Below are 24,880 nucleotides of genomic sequence, written 5' to 3'. Positions count from 1 at the left end.
CAAATGGCATCCCAGAAACATCTTCCAACCCAATCCAGGCCCAACCTGAACTTCTTGCGTTCTGATCTTCTCCCCTCCCTTCTCCCTGCCTCTGTCCAAGGTACCAGGTGTATAACCAGAGAGGCAATTGGGGAAAGTAGAGGTCAGAGTCAGACCTCTAGGAAATGTCTGAGGCCAGATGGGAACTCAGAGCTTCTTGACTATTGCTCTAATCACTGCACTGAACTGCTTCTTTAATCATTTAACAAAGTACTTTAGTAACAAAATTTCTGTTCATTTGTGCCCCTCCTAGAACAATATTTTGGTTTTCTTTTTCATGTGTTTTAAAAAAGGTCTTCTTGATAATTACCCTTTTTGGGATCTCTTTTGGTTACTCATCCACTCCCGTCCCCCTCCCCAAATAGAATTCCTCCCAGTAACAAATAGGTACAATAGAGTCAAACAAAATAGCGCCCATATCTTTCAGCTTTAGGCCCTCCTCTCCCATAGCCCCAGGGTCCTCTGATCTCCCAGACTGTAACCGCCTAGGGTCTGGGATACTCCCTGCCTTCTGAATGGGAGTCTCACCCTTAATGGCGGGAGCTCCTGGAGACCAGGACCCATCCCTATCCACATCTAATCCAGTCATATGATAATCAGCTCCCTCAAAACTGAGCTGCTCCCGCAGCCCCTGGAAAGCCTCTTTGGAGGGGCACAGGGACGTCTATACCAGCCACCCAGAGGAAGGGCGTCCTCCTTCAGCGAAAACACTGAATCCAAGAGAAGTGAATGCTGGGGGGCAACTAGAGGGCTAAGTGGATAGGGCACCAAGCCTAGAGAAGGGAGGTCCTGGGTTCAAATGTGGCCTCAGACACTCCTTCACTATGTGATCCTGAACAAGTCACTTAACCCCCTTGCCTGGCCTTCGAACCAACACTTGGTGTCTGTTCTAAGACAGAAGGTAAAAGCTTAAAAAAGGAGTGAATGCTGGCCCTGGGTAGTCTGGTGTCCATCTCTGACAGCAGCATCTCCGGAAATTCAATTAAATCCTTTTTTCAGTTGCCCGCCTGGCTGGCTAGCCATCCCTGTGGCTGAGGGACTGGTAGGTGAGGTGGGGCAGGAGCCAGGGAGGGTGGCAGCAAGGAGACAAGCATGTGCTCCCAAGGGAAGAGCAGAGAATGATGACATGGCCTCACCCCTCAGCCAGGCCTCAGTGTCCCCTGGGGAACTGGAGGTGGGGGGGAGCTTGGGAACCAATGCCAGATCCTCCCTGCAAGGAGCAAAGGTAGGGGTGTATTCTCCTGGCAGATGGCTCAGGATAGAAACAGAGAACAAGTCAGGAAAGGTTTGACCATTCCATAGAACAGAGTCTTGTAAAGGGTGCCTGAAGGTTAATGGGCCAGTGGGGACACTCACCTCTACAGTGAGCTTTGGTTGTAAGGAATCAGTGGCATTGATTCAAAATGGCTCTGGTTTGCCAACTGTATGCCTTTCCTCTGACAAACAAGGCCCACTTGAGCAGCTCCCTTCCTCACAATCTCCTCAGCAGACCCACTCTGAGACTGGTCAGCCTAGTGCCCATGCCCATGGATTACCATTTCCCTGTTATAGGTCTCCTTATTGCCTTTCTAAGTATGTGACCAACTAGCTGAGGGGAGGGCACCCTAGGGACAGGAGCCCAGGCTTCTATGTCCTAGGTCATGTCACCCCCAACCCCACCTCTGTTCCTAGGATTCTGCTGATCAGACAAAGCCAAGGAGGAGAAGGAAACTGAGATGGGAGCAGGCTGGGGGAGAGAGGGAGAGAGACAGACAGAGAGACAGAGATAGAGAGTCAGAGACACAAAGACAAAGAGAGATGGAGAAAGACAGAGAGAGACAGAGACAAAAAGATAGAGAGTTGGAGAGAAGGAGAGTTGGATAGAGAGAGGGGGAGAGGGAGAGGGAGAGGAAGGGAAAGAAGGAGACACGGAGGGAAGGGGAAGGAGGGAAGGAAAGAAAAGAGGGGGGAGGGCGAGATGAGGAAGGGAGGGAGAGAGAGAGTCCCCAAATGCACACAAAACCTCTATAAAAGGAAGGCAATGCATATAGGAAGAGGGCACAAAGAAAGAAGGGAAGAGGAGGAAAAGACAGAGTACAGAGCTGGGAAGGACCAAGACAGGGCTGAAGGGAAGACTAGGCTCCTTCAGGCCAATCTGAGGGTGCGTTGAGTCTTGATGGATTGTGTACCCTGCAGAGGAGACTCTAACTTTATAGCTTAGGCACAGGTTAGGAGGTAGCCAGGTCTAATGGGGTGTCCAGAGAGGTGGGTGGCCTGAAAGCCCTCCAAACCAGGATAGGTTGAAGGAGCTGCAGGTGTCAGGCTTGAGGGTCCTTGAAGGACTGAGCTCCCAGCAGCCCTGGGGGCCAAGGAAGGCCAAAGTCACTCATTCCAATTCCTCCTAAGACTTTCTGGGAGCTGTCCCGAGATGAAGAGGCTCAGTGGTCTTCAGGGAAGGATCAAGTAGACCCTGACTACTCTCTGTATGGAGTGGGGAACCCGGGGTCTGGGCCTTTAGAGGTCATCCTCTTTGTCTGATAACTGAGACCCAGAGAGGAAGGAATTGGCCAGGCTCACATAGCTAAGCAGCTGAGCTCTGAGGTGTGATTTGAACCCAGACCTAGTCTAGAGTTCTACTTGCTCTGACCAAGTTGCTTCTCAAAACAGAGAATGAGGAAAGGAAATGAGCCTCTCCTGCAGGGGAAACAAGGGCTGCTGAGAGCTGCCCGGTGGCAGGAGAGCTACAAGGGGTCCCCGAATCTAGCTCTGTGTCCAGTCTCCCCTGAGTCTGAGGCCAGAGCTGTGGTAACTGGCTTCCACCCATAAGGGAATGCTTGTAAGCCTCTGTGTTTGGACTCAGGAATTCCCACTGTCCTCCCCAGGGCTCCCGGGCCTCCACTGGAGGGGCATCAGGAGGGACAGTGGACAAGAGTGACATGGCCTGGGAGGGGATGCCTACAGGTTATGTGGGGGGGCATTGTGGCTGCAGATGGCAGCCTAGTTCCTTGGTTGTTAGATGTGGTTGTCAAATGGCAGGTCTTATGGCTGAACAGGAAGCAGAGTGAGAGATGGGATCTCCTGTTTGTTTGCTGGTGCCAACTGTGGGCACAAAAGCAATGGTTGGGCACCAGAGCAGGCAGAGCCTTGGAGATGCTTTCTCCAATCCTCTCTGTTTTTTAGAGGAAGAAACTGAGACCCAAGGGGGGAAATGACTCACCCAAAGTCACAGCTTTCCAGCCACAGCCAATTTTGAACTCAGAACTTCCTGTCTTCAGGCTCAGCTGCTTCTGGGCCTGGAGAAGCTCCCAGGTTATTTAGAAACCAGTGAAGGAGAGCAGAGACACCCGCCAGCAGGGCTTGAGTGTGTACGCGCGTGTGCGTCTCCTTCTTGTGTGTGTGGGACTGGGGGAGGCTCCTCCAGGCACAGCCAGTGAGGAGGAGCTGCCGAGGGGAAAGGAGGCCATCCTCGGGTCCGAGAAGTCAGCCTGCCCTGGGAGGGTAAGCACGAGATCGGAGGAGCACGGAGCGGGGTCAGAGGGATCCACGGGGGCTGGACTGGGCTGGGGAGAGATGATGAGCCCCCCATCAGGGGCGGCCTCCCGAGAGCCCTAGAAGGCAGGGCTGGAGCCCGCAGCAGTGACTGGTGATCGGAAGCGGCGGCTCCCCGCGCTCTCTCCGCAGCGGAGGATGTCCGGCGGGACTGGGAGGGGGGGCACCAAGGGGGGGCTCAGCCGCCAGAAACACGGTCCCCTCCCCCTCGCCCCCCCTCCTGCTGGGCCGCACTATTTGCATGGCCCCGCCTCCCCTTAGCCCCCTCCCCCTCTGGTGGTGCGGAAGGCCGCGATTGGGCCAGAACGCTCCCAGCCCGCCCCCTGCTGCCCCCTCCCCCGGCCCGCCCCCCCAGCACCCCGAGGCGGCCCGGGCTGCGGAGGCTCCAGGCTCTGGGCTCTGTTTGGCAGGACGCGCGCGTCGGGGCAAAAGGACAGACGGACTGGCGGGCCGACCCAAGGCAAGAAGGAGAGGCGAGTTGGGGAGCGCTGGCTCAGCGCGAGGGTAGGAGGGAGCCGAGGAGGGCGAAGGAGGGAGGGACACGGGGAAATGGAAAAGGAGCGAGCTGGGCCAGCCCCCCCTCCTGCCGCAGCCTGGCGCCCCCTCCCTGGAGCTGACCCCCTTGGGCTGCCAGTCAAGGACGAGAAGTAACCCCCCCTCCGCCGCTTGTCTCCGGCAGCTCCGCGCCCCCGCAGCAGGGCTCCTTGGTCCAGGGCCCAGCGTGGCCCCGGGCGGCCGCACCTGGGGGGGGGAAGGTCTGACCCCACGCACACACATGCACCCCAGGGAGCCATCCGCAGGCTGAGCCTCCCCCCCACCTCCCCGCGCCCAGGCAGCCCGCCTGGGCTGGAAGGCTAGAAGGATGAATGAATGACTGCGCAGAGGCCCCGGGGGTGGCGTGGGGGGAGCCCAGGCTGGGAGTGCTGGGACGAGCGGAGCGCGCTAAGGCTGGGCCAGGCCTGGGAGGCCGGGTCGGGGGTGCAGGGGGAAGGATTCCCCGCGGACACCTGTTGGGAAGCTGGTGGCACTTATGAGGCGGGGGGCACAAGAGGAAACACCCGGTGATGTGGGCTCTGGGAAGAGCCCAGGAGCCCCCTGTCCCCCGAGCCTTTCTCCCCTTCCTTCCTTCCTTCCTTCCTTCCTTCCTTCCTTCCTTCCTTCCTTCCTTCCTTCCTTCCTTCCTTCCTTCCTTCCTTCCTTCCTTCCTTCCTTCCTTCCTTCCTTCCCTCCTTCCTTCCCTCCCTCCCCTTCGCTCCATCTCTGCCCTCCCCCCTTTTCCTCCTCGGTGCATCCTGGTCCCTCGCCCCCTCCAGCCCCCCTCTCGGTCCGCCTTGGTGCAGGCGGAGCCTGGAGGCGGTGGGGGTCCGTTGGGAGGGAGGGGATGGAGCGAGGCCACCCATCCCCCACCTGCCCTCCCCCCATCAGAAAGGGCCCCGATGGATCCTTCTAGATGGCCATCAAGGGCGCCTGGGACGCGGGGGTCTGGGATCGGAGGGAGCTTTGGCAGAGCCGAGGTGTGTGTCTGGCCCTGCTCAGTCCGTGCTCTGCGCGGCCCTGGGCTGTGTGCCTGGAAATGCGTCTCCCCCGCCCCTTGGCTTTGGGCCTCCGGAGGAGGACGAGAGACCCGAGCTGGGGATTTTCCCATCGGAGAGGCTCTGGCCCAGCCAGGTGTCCTGAGGGCTGCTAAGCACTGGGCAGGCAGGGACCCAGCAGGGCCAGGGTCGTGGGGCCCCGGGCGTCCCGACTGTTCTCCAAGGAGGAAGAAATGAAGGAGGGAATGAATGAACCAATGCATGAAGGCTAAAGCTGGGGCCTGGTCTGGCCTTGGCCTGGGAAGTCAGAGGAATGCCAAGAGAGGAGCCAGCCGAGGGACCCAGGCGGCGACCCTGTGCCACAGAAACTGGCTCACCTGGAAGCTGGCAGGGGCTCCTTAGCCCAGCCCGGAGGGGCCGGGGGTGCGCCCTAGCTAGCTCCAGAACTGCGGCCTGACTCCCTCAGCCCTGACCCAGCAGGCCTTCCCGGCTGGGCTGACTGGCCCTCCAGGTCCCTGCAGTCGGGCTCCTCCGTCAGCACCACGGGCTGGCCAGTTCCTTCTTCCCCGAGGAATGTGCTCTTCCCCCCCCCCCCCCCATGGGCCCTGGGGCCAGGGGAGCCTTGAAGGGACTGCAGGAGCCCGAGCTGAGCTCCCCTGGTGATGCTTGGGTCATCCCTGGCCTTGGGGAAATGAGTCAGAGGAAGAAGCGTGGAACTGACAAGCCAGCCCTGCACGCCGAGGGGGTGGAGGTAGGGAAGGAGCCGGCCAGGAGCCTCGGGCCAGCTTCGGAGCCCAGATCATCCATGAACTTGCCAGGTGACCTTGAACGAGTCCCTGCCCCTAGCTGGCCTGCAGCACCTCCGTCTGTAGAGCAAGAGGGCGGCCAACCGTTCTCTGGGCTCGCCTCTAGCTCCGGCGTTCATGGCCCTGCCTGGAGGCCCTTTCGGATGTGGGCACCTCGTGGATCCCACCTCTCAGGGCTGGGTGGCAGCGAGTGAGAGAAGGGTCCCTTCCCCCAACTGCCCCTTTGCCTGCTGGCTCCCTCAAGGCATGGCCATCTAGAACGCTGGGAGCTTACCAAATGGCTCGTGATTGGAGCTGCCGCAGAGCCTAGAGTCGCCTCCGTACCCCTGGGAGCAGCAACCCCCTTCTGGCAGCGACTTACCTCCGGAGGGTCACCCAGATCGGAGATGGCCGAGGCAGGACCCGACTCTTCGCACTCAGAGCCATCGAAAGCTCCAGCACTGGAACCTTTGTCTGGAGTCTCCTCCGAGACGAGAATAAGCTCTGCTCCTGGATCCGAGACCCCTACTTTGGGGATGTCCCAGCCAAGAGGGTCACTGCCGCTCCCTCCCTGGGCCTCAGGGTCTTCACTGGTGTCCCCCTGCCTGCCCCCCAGCACCAGGCAGAGCATGAAGTGGGCCACGGGTGCCCCTCAGCGGGTTTTGTCTCCCCAAGCGGTCAAGGAGCTCAGGTTGCCTGCCCGTACCCAATAGTGCAGTCATGGACCTAGAGCTAGAGGGGCCTTCAAGACCATTCAGGCTCAACCCCCTCACATGACAGAGGAGGAAACTGAGGCCAGAGAGGCCGTGACCTTAACTTTCTGACTGTCCCCCTAAGAAGCAGCAGAGCCAGGCTCTGAAGCTCTGCCCTCTGATCTTCCACCGGGGCTAACCACACCAGGGGTACCAAGGTCCTCATCCATCCCACTAGGAGGGAACCAAAAGCAACAAATAAGTCAGCTTGGGAAAGGGAGGAAAGCCCTGGGCCTGGAGTCCAGGAGACCCAGCAGCAGTCACTGCCCTGGGTTAGTCTGTCCTGGGCTGTTGGAGCCCAGTGCTGAGGTGACAGAGGAGCCTAGAGACATTGGGGAGATGAGTAAAGGGCACAGTCCAGAAGGCCTTACTAGGGAGGCCATGCATGTGGGCACCCATGGGCCACTCCTTGTACCCGGACACATGGATGCTACTGAGATTGCCACCCCAGGCTGGAGGCTGTTGGCAGCTCTCAGCTCCTGCCCTCCTCCCTCTGTTGATGGCATGCATACAGCAGGGAACATCGAAGATGTGCAGATCCACCCCATGGATGCTGCCTTGACTTCCCTGGCAGGGTGAGTGGGAGCCTCCCTAAAAGCATTTGGCCCGAAAAACTAGCAAGAGAAACTTTGTGTCACTGGGCCCCTGCTAGAAGCCCAAGCTGCCACCCAAGGGGAAGAGGAGGGAGAGAAGGCTCTGAGGAGGGAGGGCATCTGCCCAGCCCAGCCCCCACCAATGGTCAGCCAGGTGGTGGCTCCCACTCTCCCTGGGCCTCAGCTTCCTCACTTAGAATTTTGGAGGAGAGATGGCATGTGAGCTCCCTTCCAGCCCTAAAATACGAAGACTAATCAGTGCCCCTGCCCCCAAAAGTATGTGGTCTAGCTGACAAAAATTAATTTGCAACGAAAGAAGGAACAAAACCAATCTCCAGTGAGGACTGGGGTCAGAGAGAAATCAGAAATGGGGGGGGGGGAAGAGGGTGATAAAAATAGGAAGGAGAGATATGGGAGAGACAGAGACAGTGATAGAGAGAAAGACAGAGAGACACACACAGAGACAGAGAGGCAGAGAGACAGAGAGAGGGAGAGAGAGAGGGAGAGAGAGAGGGAGAGAGACAGACAGAGAGAGGGAGAGGGGGAGAGAGACAGAGAGAGACAGAGAGAGAGAGGAAGAGAGAGAGAGAGGGAGAGAGGGAGGGAGAGACAGAGAGAGGGAGAGAGAGGGGGGACAGAGAGAGGGAGAGAGGGGGAGGGGGAGAGAGACAGAGACAGAGAGAGAGACAGAAAGAGAGAGACAGAGACAAAGAGAGGGGGGAGAGAGAGACAGAGAGAGAGGGAGAGAGAGACAGACAGAAAGAGAGGGAGAGAGAGGGGGGGGAGAGACAGAGAGAGAGGAAGAGACAGACAGAGAGAGGGAGAGAGAGAGGGAGGGGGGGAGACAGAGACAGAGAGAGGGAGAAAGAGGGGGGACAGAGAGAGGAGAGACAGAGACAGAGAGAGACAGAGACAAAGAGAGGGGGGAGAGAGACAGAGACAGAGAGAGAGGGAGAGACAGAGAGAGACAGAGACAGAGAGAGAGGGAGAGAGGGGGGGGAGAGACAGAGACAGAGAGAGGGAGAGAGAGGGGGGACAGAGAGGGAGAGAGGAGAGACAGAGACAGAGACAGAGAAGGAGAGAGGGAGGGAAGGAGGGAGGGAGGGAGAAAGAGGAAGGGAGAGAGAGAGAGAGAGCACAGAGAAAGCACCGAGAGAAGGAGGGAGGGAAGGAGAGGGGAGGAGCCTTGAGCAGAGAGATTGAGAGAGTTTTCCATTAGGACCTGGGAGACCTGGTTGCCATTTACAGAGGGGGGAAAGGGAGTTTCCCAAGGCTACATACTTAGAAGAAGCAGAGTCAGTCAGGATTAGAACCCAGGTCCTCTATCTCCTCCTCCCAAAATGCACAAGACAGTGAATGAGCCCAGCTTGGGCCAGGGAGGATTCAGAGGAGCTTTGAGGAGCATCCCTGTCTCCCTGACTTTCCCTCCTGACTGTGTGCTGGCCTTAAAGTCAGGAGTCCTGGATTCGAAGTCTGACTTTGCCGCTGCTAGGACTGGTCATGTTTAGGATCCCACCTTGGACCTGGGCTCCCATATTTGCCTTCCTCCCTCAAGGGGTTTCTTAGAGCATCAAGGCAGATCTGGTGGGGGAAGCCCACCTTAGCCCAAAGCTATTCTAATTACAGTTGCTCTTATCAAATTCTTTGGGAAGGGGATTATTCACTTTGGGAAAGGACTTGTTGACTCCCTTGCAGAGAGTTCCTAGCCCGGAGCCCTGCACCCCCAGAGGCAGGGTTAGAAGCTTGTAACCCTAATTCTGGGGCATCCAGTGGTAAGAATAAAAGCCAACGTTTCTTTACTACTTTACGGTTTGGAAAACACTTTAAAGATTTCATTTTATCTTTATGACCACTCTAGGAGATGTGTCATTGTTGTCCCCATTTTAAATATGAAGAAACTGAGGTAAAGTGACTTGTCCAGGGTCACACAGCCAGTAATCCTGACTGAGTCAGGAATTGAATGAAGGTCTTTTTGACCCCCAAGTACAGAGTTCTAACCATTGAACCACTAAACTACCTTGACCGATAGAGCCAGGTTTGGAACTGAGGTCTTCTTTGTTGAAAGCCTCTCTGGCTGGCGAAAATGTTTTGCTGTTAATACTATATGGCTAAGGACATCTGGGTGACTCAGTGGATTGACAGCTAGACCTAGCTAAGAGAGGTCCTGGGTTCAAATCTTGTCTCAGACACTTCCTAGCTGTGTGACCTTGGACAAGTCACTTAATCCCCTGTACAGATGCACAGATGGGAGGCGAGGGTTTTAAAACAATATCGTATGGCTGACTCGTGGGCCATTTCCAACTCTGAAGGGTCAGCAGAAGAGGGGGTGACCCCAAAGGCAACGGAAGCACCGCAGCACCCGGTTGAGTTATAACTAAGATGGGCCAGGGGAAGCTCAGGCCTGGGACCACACGCGGAGCCCGGCAGTGGCTAGAAACACCGCCACTAGTGGTCGCTAGTGAGAAGATCGGGCTCCTCCTGCCAAGGGCCTGACGTCAGCTCGGCCATCGCCCCCGGGACAGCTGTGGGCTCCGGGCGGGAGGGGCCGTCAAGTCCCGAGGCCGGCCATCCCCGACAGACGGGCAGAGAAGTCGGAGGTCCACGGAAAGGCTCGGCCAAGACGGGCAGAAGGAGAAGGGCCCAGCCCGGACTCGGAGGCTGCCCGGAGGGGAAAGAAGCTTCGGGGCTTCCGCCTCCACGTCCGCCGCGCTGCTGCGTGCAGACTCCAGAGCCGCCATCTTCCAGCCAGGGGCGTCCGGCCGCCCCCAGCCTCCCCGGGGGACACTGCCTGGACTCGTGCCTCCGCTGGGACGGCCCATGTTCCAGGGCCACCGCCCGCGCCAGCCTGGCTCGGCTTCCTTAGAAGGGCGCCGCCCTGGGCAAGCCACAGGGTTGAGGTGTGCCTCGGCTCCCTCGTCTGTACTGCGGAGGGTTGGCCCGGTGCTCTCTTGGCTGCTTCAGCCTCAGGCCCGATCATGTGACCCCAGGAAGGCCCGATCATGTGACCCCAGGAGGGACGGAACCGCTGGGCCTTCCTGACCCATCGAGCATTTGCTTCCCAAGATGGTGGGCTTCGTGCCTCTGTGTCGCCCCTGCAGGGAGAGCTGGAGAGAAAGACAGGAAAATTGGGGGAGGGAGGAAGCTAGTGAGCTCCACGCCGTGCTCACTGCATGTTCCTGGGTGACTCGAGGGTGAGGCACAGAGTGGGGAGGAGGCAGGAAATGAGGTGAAGCTCAAAGGCCACAGGTGGAAGGAACATGACAATGGAAATCATGGCCGCGGGAGGTCCTCCGTTTTGTGTGTGATCGCAGCTCCGCAGGCCATTGATTTGGTAACCGAAATGTCAGTCACTCTGTCTGTCTGTCTCTCGTGGGCCAGCCTCAGAGTCCGGAAGTCTTGGATTCAAGTTCTGCCCTCTGGCACGCTGGCTGAGTGGCCCTGGGCCAGTCCCTTCATCCTGGGTCCCCACGGCCAGGCAGCTCTGATCTGAAAGTGTAGGTGCAGCACCAAGAAAGCCACATGACTCTGGGGAGGGGCTGGAGGGGTCGTCGGGCCGTCAATGACCAGGCACTGAGAAGCTGGGGGAGGGCGAGGCCCGTGGCTAAGGGCAGAGCTCTGGCCCAATGGCCGGGAAAGTGGCCGGCAGAGCGTTGGGGAGGGAATGGAAGACCGGCTGTGAGGGGCCGGGAAAGGCCTTCTGCCGGAGGTGGGGTTCAGGCTGAGACCTGAAAGAAGCCGAAGGCTGGAAGAGGGGGCTCAGGCCTGGCCGGAGATCCGGGCCCCAACAGTCAGGAGGCCCGACGAGGGCAGGCCCAGGCTTGAGAACAGTCCGGCCGCAGCTCCGCAGAGGAGGGCTGGGAGCAGGAAGGCTCCGGCCTGGGAGCCCAGTGAGGAGGCTGTGAGGGCCGGCACCCCGGGGTGGCTGTCCCAGAGGGGAGAAGGGCGTGTCCAGGAAAGAGGTCGGGAGGCCACCGGACTAGACGCTGCCGCGGATGCCGGGGACCCGCCGGTGTCACCTGGCTCTGGCTAAGGGGCCGCACCTGGGCTTTCTTTCCTCTGCCCAGAGTTCTAACAAGTGGGTCCCAGCATTAGAAGGTGGGAGCAGTCCCGCTGCCTCCCCGGCCCTGCCAGGGTCACCCCCAGGCGGGTCGGCTTCATTGGCAGTTCTCTGCCTCTCAGAGACAACAGTGGGGGCGCCATTGGCCGTCCATCCCTTCCTCGTCCCGCTCCGGGGCCTCATTGTGGCTGAGGACAGGAGAGCAGGTGGCATGTCTGCGCCTCCATCGGGCTGATCCCAGAGATGGAACCTGGCGGGACGGCGAGGAGCCAGAGCAGCCGCGGAAATCTGTGCTGGGGAGGTCCCAGGGCGCCCGGCCGTGCCGTCCTCTGTCCATGATTTGGGCTTCTTCCTTTCAGAAGGACCCGAATCGGGGCCCTCCTAACAGATGGGTGCAGAGCCCCAGCCACTGCAGGGGTGCATGCGTGTCTGTCTGCAGGGCTGACAACAACGCTGTGGCCCAGCCTGGCTGGCTTTCCTTCTTCCTCCGGACGTGCCGCTTCCGCTATGGGACACTCCTTCTTTTGACGAGCTCAGCTCCGTTGAACCCGGGTCCTGGGATCGCTGCTGCTTATTGAGGAGCTAAGCAGTGACCTCGTCTTCCCCAGGCGACCCAGGCCTCTCACGCCACGGCCATTCTCCCTGCTTCGTTTTGTGCGTTTGAGGTGTGGTGTGGTGGCGGAGGGCGTACCCCATTTACTGCCATCCGCTAGGCCAGGGTTGCCAGTGGCTTTGAGGCTGTGGATTTGAATTGTTTCCTGCTGCTTTGTGAGCTGGGAGTCATCCAGAGCTCATCCCTTGTAGGCCTTCTGTTCCGCTGATCTATTGTTTTTCTTTTTATCCAGAACGAGATAATTTTGATAATTGCTTCATTGTAATATAATTACAGACCTGCAGCTGAAGTTGCCCTTCCAGTGGATTTTGTCCTCTAATGCCCATTGGCATTCGTGGCTCCCTGATTCTCCATCCACATTTTATTGCAGCTTTATTTATTCAACATTTCATATTCCCAAGCATTTAGTAAGAGCCAACTGTGTGCCGAGAATGCCAAGAGAAAAAGGAAGCAATCCCTGCCTTCCGGGAGCTGACGTTCTCCTGAGCAGAACGTGGATTGGGAGAAACAAATACAAACTAACTCCTGGGGAGGGCAGAAAGGAGGGGTGGGGAGCCACCACACACGGTCTTTTTGGTCTCCACTGAGCCTTGGGAGAGACTGTTCTGCCCAATGGCGTGCCTGCTGCAAAGGCGGCACCGTGCTCCAGGAGTGAAGCAGAACTGTGAGATGCTCCAACTTAGAGAGCTCTCCAGCCCCAGGGCCCAACTAGGAGAGCCTTCTGGGCCCCTGCTGGTGCGACCGGCCACAGGCACTCACCCTGCATGCTGACCATGTCTGACATGCTTGTGGTATCATTTGGGCTTTCTTCAAGAATAGAGGCAACAACCAACCGACCAGCCACTATGCGAGGTGTCCCTGGAGCCGAGCCTCGAAGGAGACACTGAGAGACAGCCAGGGACAGAGGCAAGAGATGTTGGCCATTTGGGCGGTGGGAGCCCCAAGGGAGTCAGCAAGAGCAGGCTGGAATTACTTTGGGGAAAGCTTTGAATGCTGGATGGAGGAGTTCATATTTGATCATGAAGGCAGCAGGGAGAAGTAAAAGGTTCTTGAACAGGAGCGTGCCAAGGACATGCGTGGAGGAGGGATTGGAGGGAAGAGATGATCCATTGATGATGAGACTTTGGCTTTCGTGAATGCAAGCCAGCAGTCACCTGACCCCATTTTCTGGCACTGACCACTCTTCTGCCTTAGAACCAATACACAGTATGGATTCCAAGACAGAAGGTGAGGGTTAAAAAAATGAAAAAAATGAATGCAAGCCAGCAGTCCAAGGTGGGAGGTGCCGAGGGCCTGAATTCAAATAGTAAGTAACTGTGTGAAGGTAGAGAAGCCCAGAGGTAAGAGCTCTTGGAGAGGTAAATTCCCTCTTAATCAACTCCAGCAGCTCCTCTCATCTCTGGGATCCATGAGAAAATCCTGCTTTGCTTTGCATAAAGCCCTTCCTAACCTCCCCCCTCTATTCTTCAGCCTTCTTCTACCTCTGCCCCACCATAGCCCAGGTACCTGGTGATGCAGTGGCATAAGCCTCCCACCTGTCGCTGGCACAAGATACTCCATACCTTGCCCAGGCTGCCCCATGCCTGGAATGCTCCTCCTCCAGATCTCTGCCTCCACATGCCTCTGGCTGCTTTCAAGTCCCAGATAAAAGCCCACCTTCCACAAGAAGCCTTTCTGGATGCCGAGGCCCCGCTGGCCCGCAGCTAGAGTTGTCTTGGCCATGTGTATCCCCTACTCACATGCCTCCCTGCCTTTGTACCGTGTATTTTTAGTTAACAATTTTCAACATTTCAATTTCAACAACTCTCTCTTACCCCCTCCTTCCTCCCCTCCCCACCAGTCAAAAAGAAAGACAAAGTCCCCGTTACAACCATGTATGCGCACCTCTTTCTGAGCTCTGGGTCCTTCGCCCTCCAACAGGAGGCAGACTGTATGTTTCATCACGCTTGGTCATTGTGCTGACCAAAGTTCTTGAGTCTTCCAAAGCACAACAATGCTTTGACTGTCTATGTTGGCCTCCTAGTTCTGTTCAATTCATTCTGCATCCATTCAGGTACATCTCCCAGGTTTCCTTAAAGCATCCCCTTTGCCATGTCTTCCACTGGGATGTATTCCTTCACATGTATATACCTTGAACTCTTTAGTCATTCCCAAAGATGGGCTCCCCCTCAGTTTCCTCAAAGAGAGCTCTAAATACTTGTGTACATTTTTAGAGTTTATTTCTCTTAGGGCTAATCCCTCCTTCATATCCGCTCTCCTTTCCCCCCTTTCCCTCTTGTGTCTCGGCGAATGAACCATATTCTTCACATGTATATTCTTCCCTCCTCCAGATGAGAATGAGGTCTGAGTGTTAGCCACTCCCCAGCTGCTTTCTCCTTGCATATAGAAATTTCTGCCTGGGCACCCCAATGATATGAGATCATTTTCCTCATCCTTCCTCTCCCTCCTCCTGATCTGCCCAGTGTATTCCTCTTTTCCTTCCTTCCTATTCCTTTAAGATCATCACAACACAACAGAACCACTCCCAAGCTCCTCTCTAATTAGACTTCCTTTTTGACCTCTGATGTTAATCAGGTTCAGAGGAAACACATGACATCACCTCAAATTAGAGTAAACAGTTTATCCCTGCTTAGGGCCTTCTGATGCTCTCTCATGTTTACCTTTTTAATGTTTCTTTTCATTCCTATGTTTGGAATTGGAAGTTTCTGTGGAGCTCTGCCCTTTTCATGAGAAAGGCTTAGAAGTCCTCTATCTCATTAAAGATTCATTTTTCTCCCTGAAGGACTAAAATTAGTTTTGCTGTGTAAATTATTCTTGATTGCAAATCTATATTCTTTGCCTCTGAAATACGTCATTCCAAGATCTCCATTCCTTTATAATGACAGTTGCTAAATCAAGTGTGATCCTAACCGTGGCTTCTTAGAATTTGAATTCTTTCTCTCTGGCTGCTTGCAGTATTTCTTATTTGACCTAGACATTTTGTATTTTGGTTGTCATGTTGCTGGGGATTTCTTCCAGAAGGAGACCAGTGCAGTCTTTCAGCTTCCTCTTGGCTCTGTGGATCTAAGAGATCTGGGCAGGTTTTGTCCTCTCCTTGAAATGCAATATCTAGGCTCTTTGGGGTGGGGTTCGGATTTTCAGGTCCCCTACTGATTCTTAAATGATCCCTCCTCAACCTCTATTCCAGGTCAGTTGTTTTTGCTATGAGATATCTTATTTTTTTCTATTCTCAGACTTTTGACTTTGTTTTTAATATTTATTACTATCTCGTGGACTCATTTGCTTCTATTTGGTTCATTTACATTTGGAGGAATATGTCGTTTGGGCAGTGTTTTGTACCTCTTATTATAACAACTTGTACAAAGTTGTTAATTCTCTCCACTTCTTTCTTCCATTTCTCACTTTTTTTTTAATTTTCCCCTAATTCTTTTTCGTTGCTAACATTTGAAACACTTTTAAAATTTGTTTAAATTTATTTATTTAATTGATTCATTTCGAATATTTTTCCATGGTTCCATGATTCATGTTCTTTCCCTCCATTGTCCCAGCCCCCTCTGGATTTTACTTGTGTCCTTGATCAAGACCTATTTCCATATTATTGATGTTTGCACTGGGGTGATTGTTTAGAGTCTCCATCCCCAGTCATGTCCCCATTGGACCATGTGATCAAGCAAATGTTTTTCTTCTGTATTTAAACATTTTTAATTCTCTTCCAGAAATTCTACTTGAACTTGTGCCCAAGCCATGTTCTTCTTTGATGTTTTGTTTGTAGTTGTTTCCAAGTCATTCTCTTCTTTTGAGTCTCTGTCACAACAACAGCTTTTTATAGTAGGATTCATTTTTGTTTGTTCGCCCTATCAGTATAGTTTCTGATTATAGACTTTGTGCCAGAGCTCAGCTTTCCACGCTTCCGGAATGAGTTCTGGGCTGGTCCTGCTGCTACTTTCTTGGGTACAGAGTGTCATGTTATTACGGGATATCGAGGACAACTCATTCTCATAAACTGTGACCTTTTAGTACTTCCAAGGTGGCCCAAAGTCTTATTTCTGCTTTCCTAGTGTGAACTTGGGAAGTTCTTGCCTTGTGCATATGCTCTCCCTATGCTGAAATGCCTCAACGCCATTGTTCCTAGCTAGACCTCCTCTTCAATGTCCACAGAATTTTCTGTCTATATCCATATGCCAAACTGGACTGAAAAAAAAATGACACATAATGGTTTTTTTTCTTGGATTTCACCATTGAGACTTGATCCAGTGTAATTCTTTTAGGTCTTTGTAAAGAAGTTGTGTCAGGGAGTTCATCTGGACTTCTTCCTGCTCCAACATTTTAGTACAGATCCTGATATATAATAGATACCTAACACATGCCTGTTGATTTGACTCAACTCTTATTCCACCATCTTGGCTCTGCTGACCTACCTTCCTCTTTCTTCTTCATGCCATTGTACTTTGTTCACTCTACCCCTCAAAGACCCTGTGAGTATTTGTGGGAGAATAAGTATCCCCTTGGTTTAGGAGAATACACTTTGTAACTATTTTTCTTACTCTGCCATTTAAGTAAATGCCTTTAAAAAAACTGAATCTACTAGCAGATTGTTTCAGGGAAGAACTGGTAGGGGCTCGTGACCCAGTATTAGAAAGATAGTCACCCACAAGGTTTTCCCTAGAATCCCCAAAGTAGTAGAAGCTGCCTTTCTGGGGACTCAACCTGCCACTGTCAGTGAAGTTGAAGCAGTAAACCCAGAAAAAACAAGACATACTAAATCTATAAAGCAATTTGGGGATTTTTTCCATTTTTACCAGTCATGCATATTGGATCTCTCTCTTAGTCTTCATTTTTGTTTTTAAGTAATTGTGTGTGTGTGGTAAACAAATGGCCAAATATTTGACACATTTTGAACATGTTATATAGCATCCCCTTCAGGGCTATTTCCCCAATTCCCACTCATGTTGACAGGCTAGGTTCCCAAAAGGTGCCTGCAACTTACCTCAGGATTTAGGAATAAACTCAAACAGCTGGTCATTTATGAGCCCCTACCAGTATCCTCCCCTCTATTAGCGAGTCAGCTAGACTTCGACTCGTTTTTATAAAAAGTATTTATTCAGATAGCATGGTAAGAACAGTAGTGACAAAAGCATTCTCCCTAAAACTGGAGGCACCCTCTCCTCTCTCATACACTCCGTCCCTGAGAAGAGTGGGCTCAATTTAGAACACCACTCAAGTTACGTACACCTACGGAGAATACTTCCCAACTCCTGACCCTGGAACTCCTTTCTCCTCTTCCTAGAGCCTCATGAAGTGCGAATCACTTTGGGGGGGTCTTTTCTCTCTCTTCTCCTACCTCAGGAAACCCTCTGAGTTCAAGAGATGACGAGGTTCAATCAGAGGCCCCAATAGTGTTCATTGGACCCTGCAGTAGTAGCCACAAGACTCAGAAAGTGAATGAGCAGCAACCTTGAGAAGGGCGCCCAGGCATTGTCCTTGTAAGCACTGAACCATCTGGAGAAATTGTGCCATGATGGAGATATTGCCTCCGGTAATACTGACGCATAAGTGGGAGTACCAGTAGCACTAGAGAAGCAACCCAAGTGATTCCTACTTGGGGGCTTGGCTGGAGTTCCTGTACGACTAGACCGATCTCCTGCTAGGTTTCCAGTCTGAAGATAGCTCCAGGAATTTATCTGACTCTTTTAACCAATCACAAGATGACCCAATGATCAAATCATTTGATCCTGCAAAACTAAGGATGTGTTCAACTTTTAAGCTTAAGGATTTCTTTATTTTTTTATTGATTAATTAGTTCAATCCAGCTAGCTTGGCTTTCTGGGATGCCCTTAATTAGGACGGGAAGTTCTGCCCCCCTCCTCCCCCCATAGGTGTAGAAGATATCCCTCTGGCTTCCAATTTGTTCTAATCTATCTTATTGCTATAAAGAAGTGTTGGTGATTTTGGCAGGTTTCAGCTCTTATTTTGCTATTTTACTGAAACTTTTTATTATTTTTATTGCCAAAGGTTTGGTCACAGGATTTCAAAATGTTAGCTACCTATGATTATTCTCTCGATTTTTTTTCTTGCTCAGATAGCTAATAGGTAAGAGTGGACAGCTATGTTTTACTCCTGTTCTTAATCTGAAATCTTCTAATACTTCCTACTACATATACTGCCGGCCCCTGGATTCAAGTAAGTATTTTGTATAATTAGAATCGATCAGCTCCTGGATCAAGTACGAAGTCCTCTGTTTGGCATTTGAAGTCCTTAATAAGCCAGTCCCCATTCGCTCCCAGTCGTCCTATGCTTTACACTCTTAAGTACTCTTCCATCCAAGAACACTGGTCTCTTGGCTAATCCTTAGACAAGACACTCCATTTCTCAGCTCCAGACATTTTCACTGACTGTTCCCCATGCCAGGAATCTTTGGCTTCCTTTGAGTTCTAACTAAAATGCTCCTGTCTACAGAGAGCCTTTCCCTCTCCATCCTAGAGCCTTCCTTCTATTGGTTATCTCAGATTTACCCTGTCTATTGTTCATTTGTTTATGTTGTCTCTGCCATTCCACTGAGAGTCCAGGACATTTTTCCCCTCTCTTTGTGTCACTAGCACTTAGCACAAAGCCAGGCATATAGTAGGTGATTAATCAGTGCTTATTGACTCACTGAGTGACTATACTTTTCTATGTTTTATATAAATTGGCATTATGATAAATCAGAAGCCCTTTATGCATCTAGTATTATAGTCTTATGGTAAGTACAGTTTTTCATATCACTACAACATGCAATAATTATTTTTACAACGTTAAATCATAATTATATTTCTGTCATAAATTTTTCTTGGTTATAACAGTTGCTTTATTGTTTGTGGTCTTCTTTTGTTTGCTCATGTTTTCATCAATATCTATCACTGAGAGTGGTCTGTAGCTTTCTTTTTCTGACTTATCTTTGTCACATTTGAGAGTCAGAATCATATTTTTCTCATAGAGACAATCATAGTTTTCTATTTTCAAAAACAGTTTGCATATTATTGGATCATTTAATCTATAGACATCCAGTTGGATTTCTGTGTGGATTGTTTGGTCTTAGTGTCTTTTTTATATGTGTCAGCCCATTATTGATCCATTTGATTTCTCTTTCCGAGAGTTGTTTATTTAGAGTAGCTACTATTTTTTTTAACAATTTAGGTGCTTCATTTTTTTCTTAAAATTTTTGTGATTTGTAAACAATGAAGGTATTTTATGTTTTTTCTTAATATTCATACATTCCTGATAATTTTCTTTGTTTCTTTTGCATTCACTGTGATTTACCCTTCCATATTTCTGCTACTAATAAATTGTTCATTTTTTCCCTGTTAATACTGCTAATATTTTTTCCCATTTTATTGGTCTTCTTACAAATTGTTATTTTATTTATCAATTTAATTTTCATTATCTTTTTAAATGATTTCTTCTTTAATTTTTAAAATAATTCCTTCTTTTGTTCTTCATCTATGTATATTAATTTGTTCATATTCTTAATTTTTCTAACTGTAAACTCAACTCTTTCATTTTCTCTTTTTCTTTGTTGTTAATATGAATGTTTTGAAATATAAATTTGTCTCTGAGTACTGCTTTGGCTGCATCCCACAAATTTTGATATGTTCTATTTATATTGTTATATTTAATATAATCTACTATTGTTTCTATAACTTAATTATTTATCCTGGATATTATTCAACATATTTTTGTCTATATACACCTGAATCATTCAATCATATTTTCCTTTTCAATTTCTCTTTTTATAAAATTATCATTGGTAAATATAGTGTGTAAAATATGTGATTGGTTCTGGAGTACTCTGTGTATATTTCCATATTTATTATGTGTATATATGTATATATTAGGTATGTAGATATACATTGTGTATATGAATTTGGAAAAACACAGAAAAACTCACAAAACCAATCATATGTATGGACATACATATATGTATATCATCTAAACAGGTATATACATGTTTTGAAGAGATAAATATATATTCACTCCTTTTCCCTTTAGTTCTCAAAGTGTCCACCATCAAATTGAATTTCCTTGGCCTCTCTTTAAGCCTATAACTTCTTGATTTCCTAAATACGATCTAGCCCCTGCTCTCTTCCTCCTGTTAGGTGGAAGTCTGGTGAATTCCCCTCTCCTCCCTTTATAATCTACAGCATTAATGTGCTTGTCTTGAATAACGTTCTGCTCTCCCCCTGAACTCCACTCTCACAGCCTCCTGGAGTTCTAAAAGCATCTCAACCCCAGCCTGGCTGAAACCCAGCTAATTCTCTGCCCCACCAAGCCTGCCCTTTCCCTCTCTATTCACAGACTTAACACTACAGAGAAAAACCCTCACCATCTCATGCCTGGACCATAGGCATCTTCTTAAATCTTATCCTATCTCTATCCTTTTCCCATTACATCTTTCAGTCTTCAATCCATTCCAATCAGCAGCCAAACTGAATTCCGAACTCACTGCCAGGCCCCCATTCAAAATGCCTCTCAATGCCCAGAGAATAAATAGCCTGGTGTCTATGGCCCTTCAGTGTAGGACTCCCCTCCTTTCTGCCTCTCCAAATTGGGTCTTCCTCCTTCAAACTTCTGATCAGGTGCCATCTCCTCCAGGGAGCCTTCCCTGATTCCCACCACTTGTCAGGGTTCTCTCGCTCCTCAGTTTTCCTGGTCATGTCAACAGGCCTGTGATTAATCTCTCTAGTGGAATGGAAGGTCCTTGAAGTCAGGGTCTGTTTTCTTGTTATCCTTTGAGATACAGCTCTGAGCATGAGGCCTGGTCCATAGTAGGGACTCAGCAAATGTTTGGTGAGTATTACTGAGCAGATCGTTGCCATCTCCTTGTAGAGGAGTTCTGTCCAGTGAGGGATTTTTGTTAAATTATTCCTTTTATTAGAAGGAAACACAGCTATTGGTGTCCCTGGGATACCAAGCCTTCACATTTGTGGGTACATGAGCCCCATATTTATTTCGCGCTGGAATGTGTATACTTTGGACTCATTTACTCCCTCTCAGAGACAGATTTTCTGTTGAGGAATACTACAGATCCTAGTTCTTCAGCCTCTTTCCCACCTCTTTCTCTCTAGCTGTCACTAGAAAGGCTAAGACAGGGACGGTACTCGTGATTCCACTGGGACTCTCAGGACCAGTTCATTTATTGGTGGCCTCCTTTCTCCCCCTTTTCCCTTCATGACTGACTGGGGCATTGTGTCCTTCAACAAAATGGTGGGATCACATTTGGTTCCACTATGGTGATCACACTAAAACATGCACTTATCAAATATCAGCCCTATTAAACCTTGCAATCAGCAGGCATATTCCTCTTGCTAGTCTCACAAATAAAAGCTGCTCTGAAATTGAGTCATTTCTGCATTCATCAGTCAAAATCAGCTTGATTTTCTAATCCCCTTTTTGTGTTTTAAAATAGTGCAGAGCTTTGCTAGAAAGGCGATTTGGAATGAAATTTGACATCATTAAACTTGCTGTATTTTCTCTCATTTCCAGTTTTTGTAGATAATACTATGCAATTTGCCTTTTATTTATTTGTTACCTTATTTTTCTTTTCTTTAATTTGGAAATTTTTAATTAATTTAGAATATTTTTCCATGGTCACAAGATTTGTGTTCTTTCCCTCCCCTTCCCCAACCCCCCTCCCATAGCCAACATGCAATTCCATTGGGTTTTACATGTGTTATTGATCAAGACCTATTTCTGTAGTGTTGATATTTGCACTAGGGTGATGGCTTAAAATCTTCATCCCCAATGATATCTGAATTGACCATGTGATCAAGCAGTTGTTTTTCTTCTGTATTTCTGCTCCCATAGTTCTTCCTCTAAATGTGGATATATTCTTTCTCATAAATCCCTCAGGATTGTCCTGGGTCATTGCATTGCTGCTAGTAGAGAAGACAGTTACATTTGATCATGCTACAATATATCCATCTCTGTGTACGATGTTCTCCTGTTTCTGCTCCTTTCGCTTTGCATCAGTTCATGGAGATCTTTCCAGTTCATATAGAAATTCATCAATTTATTATTTCTTACAGCACAATAGTATCCCATCACTGTCATATACCACAGTGTGTTCAATCATTTCCCAATTGGAGGGCATCCCCTCATTTTCCAATTTTTTTTTGCCACCACAAAGAGTGCGGCTATGAATGTTCTTGTACATGTCTTTTTCCTTATGATCTCTTTGGGGTATAAACCCAGCAGTGCTATGGCTGGATCAAAGGGCAGACAGTCTTTTAGTGCCCTTTGGGCATAGTTCCAAATGCAATTTGCTTTTTTTTTTAAAAAAAGATGCCTTTTTCTTCTTGGCTAGGGTTCGATTAAGACAAGGGTTGGCAAACTTGTCTGTAAAGGACCAGCTAGTAACTGTTATGACCTTCGTGGGCCAAGAGGGGAAACTGGGGGGAATGGCTGAACACATTGTGGTATATGATGGTGATGGAATACTATTGTGCTCAAAGGAATAATGAACTGGAGGGATTCCATGTGAACTGGGACGACATCCAGGAACTGATGCAGAGTGAGAGGAACAGAACCAGGAGAACATTGTACACAGAGATGGATACATTGTAGCACAATTGAATGTAACTGACTTTGATACTAGCAGCAATGCAATGACCCAGGACAATCTTGAGGGACTTATGAGAAAGAAAGTATCCACATCCAGAGGAAGAACTGTGGGAGCAGAAACGCAGAAGAAAAACAACTGCTTGACTACATGGGTCGAGGGGATGTGGCTGGGGATGTAGACCCTAAATGAATATCCCAGTGCAAACATCAACAACATGGAAATGGGGTCTGATCAAGGACACACATAATACCCAGTGGAATTGTGTGTCAGCTACAGGAAGGGGTGGGGGAGGGGAGGGAGGGAAAGAATGTGATTATTGTAACCAAAGAATAATGTTCTAAATTGACTAAATAAATTAATTTAAAAAATTAATGTGGATAAAAAAGAGGGGAAACTGGGGCTACCATGTCAGTACTCGGGCAAGAAAACAAATGTCCACAAACTTTTAGTGGCAGAATGAAAACTAGAGCAATAAGAAATGAATCCAGTTGTTCAAATATGCAGTGGCATTCTTGGCCTTAACTGGGATCCCGAGCTGTTGTTCCTAACCTTCAAAATTGATTGCAAATATTCATTTGCTGATACTGATCCGTAATGAGATGAGATACTTTTCTTCGTCACCCAGATGGGTGCTGCCAAACACCAATAGTGATCCCTAGGCTGTGGGCTTGATTGAGTTAGAAGTCTAAATGGCTCCCCTAAGGTCCTTTTCTCTAGCAGCCTTTCCTGCTGTGGTGGTGCAAACAAGCAGGAGTTCCTGAATTCACCCTGAGAAGGTGGCTTTCCTCATCTGGCTAGCACGTGGGCTGCCCTGAAGCTCATTTCGGTGGCCACCTCATTTTCATCGAGATACTCAGGGTTCGGACACTTGTTTTCATTATGTATGTATAGATTTTCCATTGATGATTTGGCTGTATTTCTTCCACTTGTAGGTTAGTTTCTCGATTCGGTGTGTACGGTTCATGATGTGCTTTTAGTTTTCTACGCTGTGTCGGTTGGTTATTTGTATTTTGTAGGTTGTGATTTCTTTGCACATTTCCACATCTATTTGGCAAGAAACTCTGCAGTGAGGAGAGCTTCGCTTTTCAATTTTCCACATTTGCCGATGCTTGCTTTCCCGGGAGGCGCCCCGGCTGCGAATCTGGCCCTACTCAGCTGCGTTAGCAGGGCTAGCGGCTCCCGGCCCCCCACTCCACCCCGGTGCCGAGCTTTGCCATCCAATTCAGTGCCCGTGGCAGATCCACGCTCCACTGTGCCTGACTGTCTGGCATTCAAAGGTCACCTTTCGCGTTAGGCGTGCCGGGGATCCCATGCCAAGTGAGGTCTGTAAGGCTGGGAGCACCGGCCAGTTAGACCGCATGTCCAGGCACCACTGATCAGCCCGGAAATTCAGAAGCAGTCCCAGATAGCGGGCGCCAATACTCTTTTATTTATGGGCAATGAGATTGGAATGTCCGGCTATTTCCACCTGCCACAAAATATTATTTCTCTACGTATATTTTTCAACCCTTTAAAAACATAAAACAATTTTTTTAGCTCACAGCCTGGACAAACTAGGTTGGAGTCAGGAAGACCCAAGTTCAATCCTGCTTCAGACACTTACTCGCTGTCTGTGACCCTAGGCAAGTCACTCCCTTCTGTTTGCCTCAGTTTCCTCAACTGCAAAATGGAGATAATAATAACACCTACCTCCCAGGATCATTGTGAAAATCCAAAGCTAATCTTTGTAAAGCACTTGCACAATGCCTGGCACATAGTAGGTGCTCGAGAAACGCTCCTTCCCTTCCTTGCCCTTCCCTTCCCCCAGTGTTTGAGAGAACTCAATTCAGAGTTTATATCTAGTGGTATACCCTGACTTCGAGCTCCAACCACTTCCTTGTTTTCTGTGGTTGGTTCTGCGATTTCCAGAGATACAGCAGCTTGACTTCCGTCTTCAACCTGTGGGGGACGTGAGAGGTTTCAACATCTTCCCTAGCCTCCATCCTTATTGTCCTCCTTGTTTCCAGATCTTTAGCCACTTGAATAATTCATCTCCAGATGATTTTGTCTTCCTGCCTTTCCACTCACCAGCCTGTCCGGCAGCAAAGTGATTCTCTTTGGAACGGGCTCGGTTGTCTTGCTTGGATTCTCCCTGGACATTTCTAAGCCATCGAGTTTGGAGTTCACCTTGTCCTGCCATCTGAGTCGCCTCCAGTTCCCCCTTTGCTTCTGCTCATTGTAGCCCTTCTTTCATTCTCCTGGTGTCTTTAATGGCCATTTGGTCCCGCCTCGGGAAGATTCTAACAGCCTAGATGCTGCTGTGAGCATTTTGCCCAGCTCTGCTCGTTAAGCCGCTGCTCTTTTCCCATTGGCTTAGATCTCTTCTGGGCTTCGTTCGTTTCTTT

The 24,880-nt window shown here is 50.1% G+C and overlaps 1 protein-coding gene across 1 annotated transcript in view; it reads left to right on the top strand.

The window, feature by feature from the left end:
* The first annotated feature begins 3,903 nt into the window (after positions 1-3,903).
* ADCYAP1R1 (ADCYAP receptor type I) overlaps positions 3,904-24,880 on the top strand; it is an 89,577-nt gene continuing 68,600 nt past the window's right edge. The window contains exon 1 of the mRNA XM_056804692.1: positions 3,904-4,040. The gene's annotated coding sequence lies outside the window, so the exon portion shown is untranslated. The remainder of the gene's footprint in view (positions 4,041-24,880) is intronic.

The sequence above is a fragment of the Monodelphis domestica genome, chromosome 7, assembly GCF_027887165.1.
Source record: "Monodelphis domestica isolate mMonDom1 chromosome 7, mMonDom1.pri, whole genome shotgun sequence".
NCBI classification, from domain to species: Eukaryota; Metazoa; Chordata; class Mammalia; order Didelphimorphia; family Didelphidae; genus Monodelphis; species Monodelphis domestica.
Note: the sequence above shows the minus strand (reverse complement) of the source record. Positions and strands in the feature narration are given on the sequence as shown.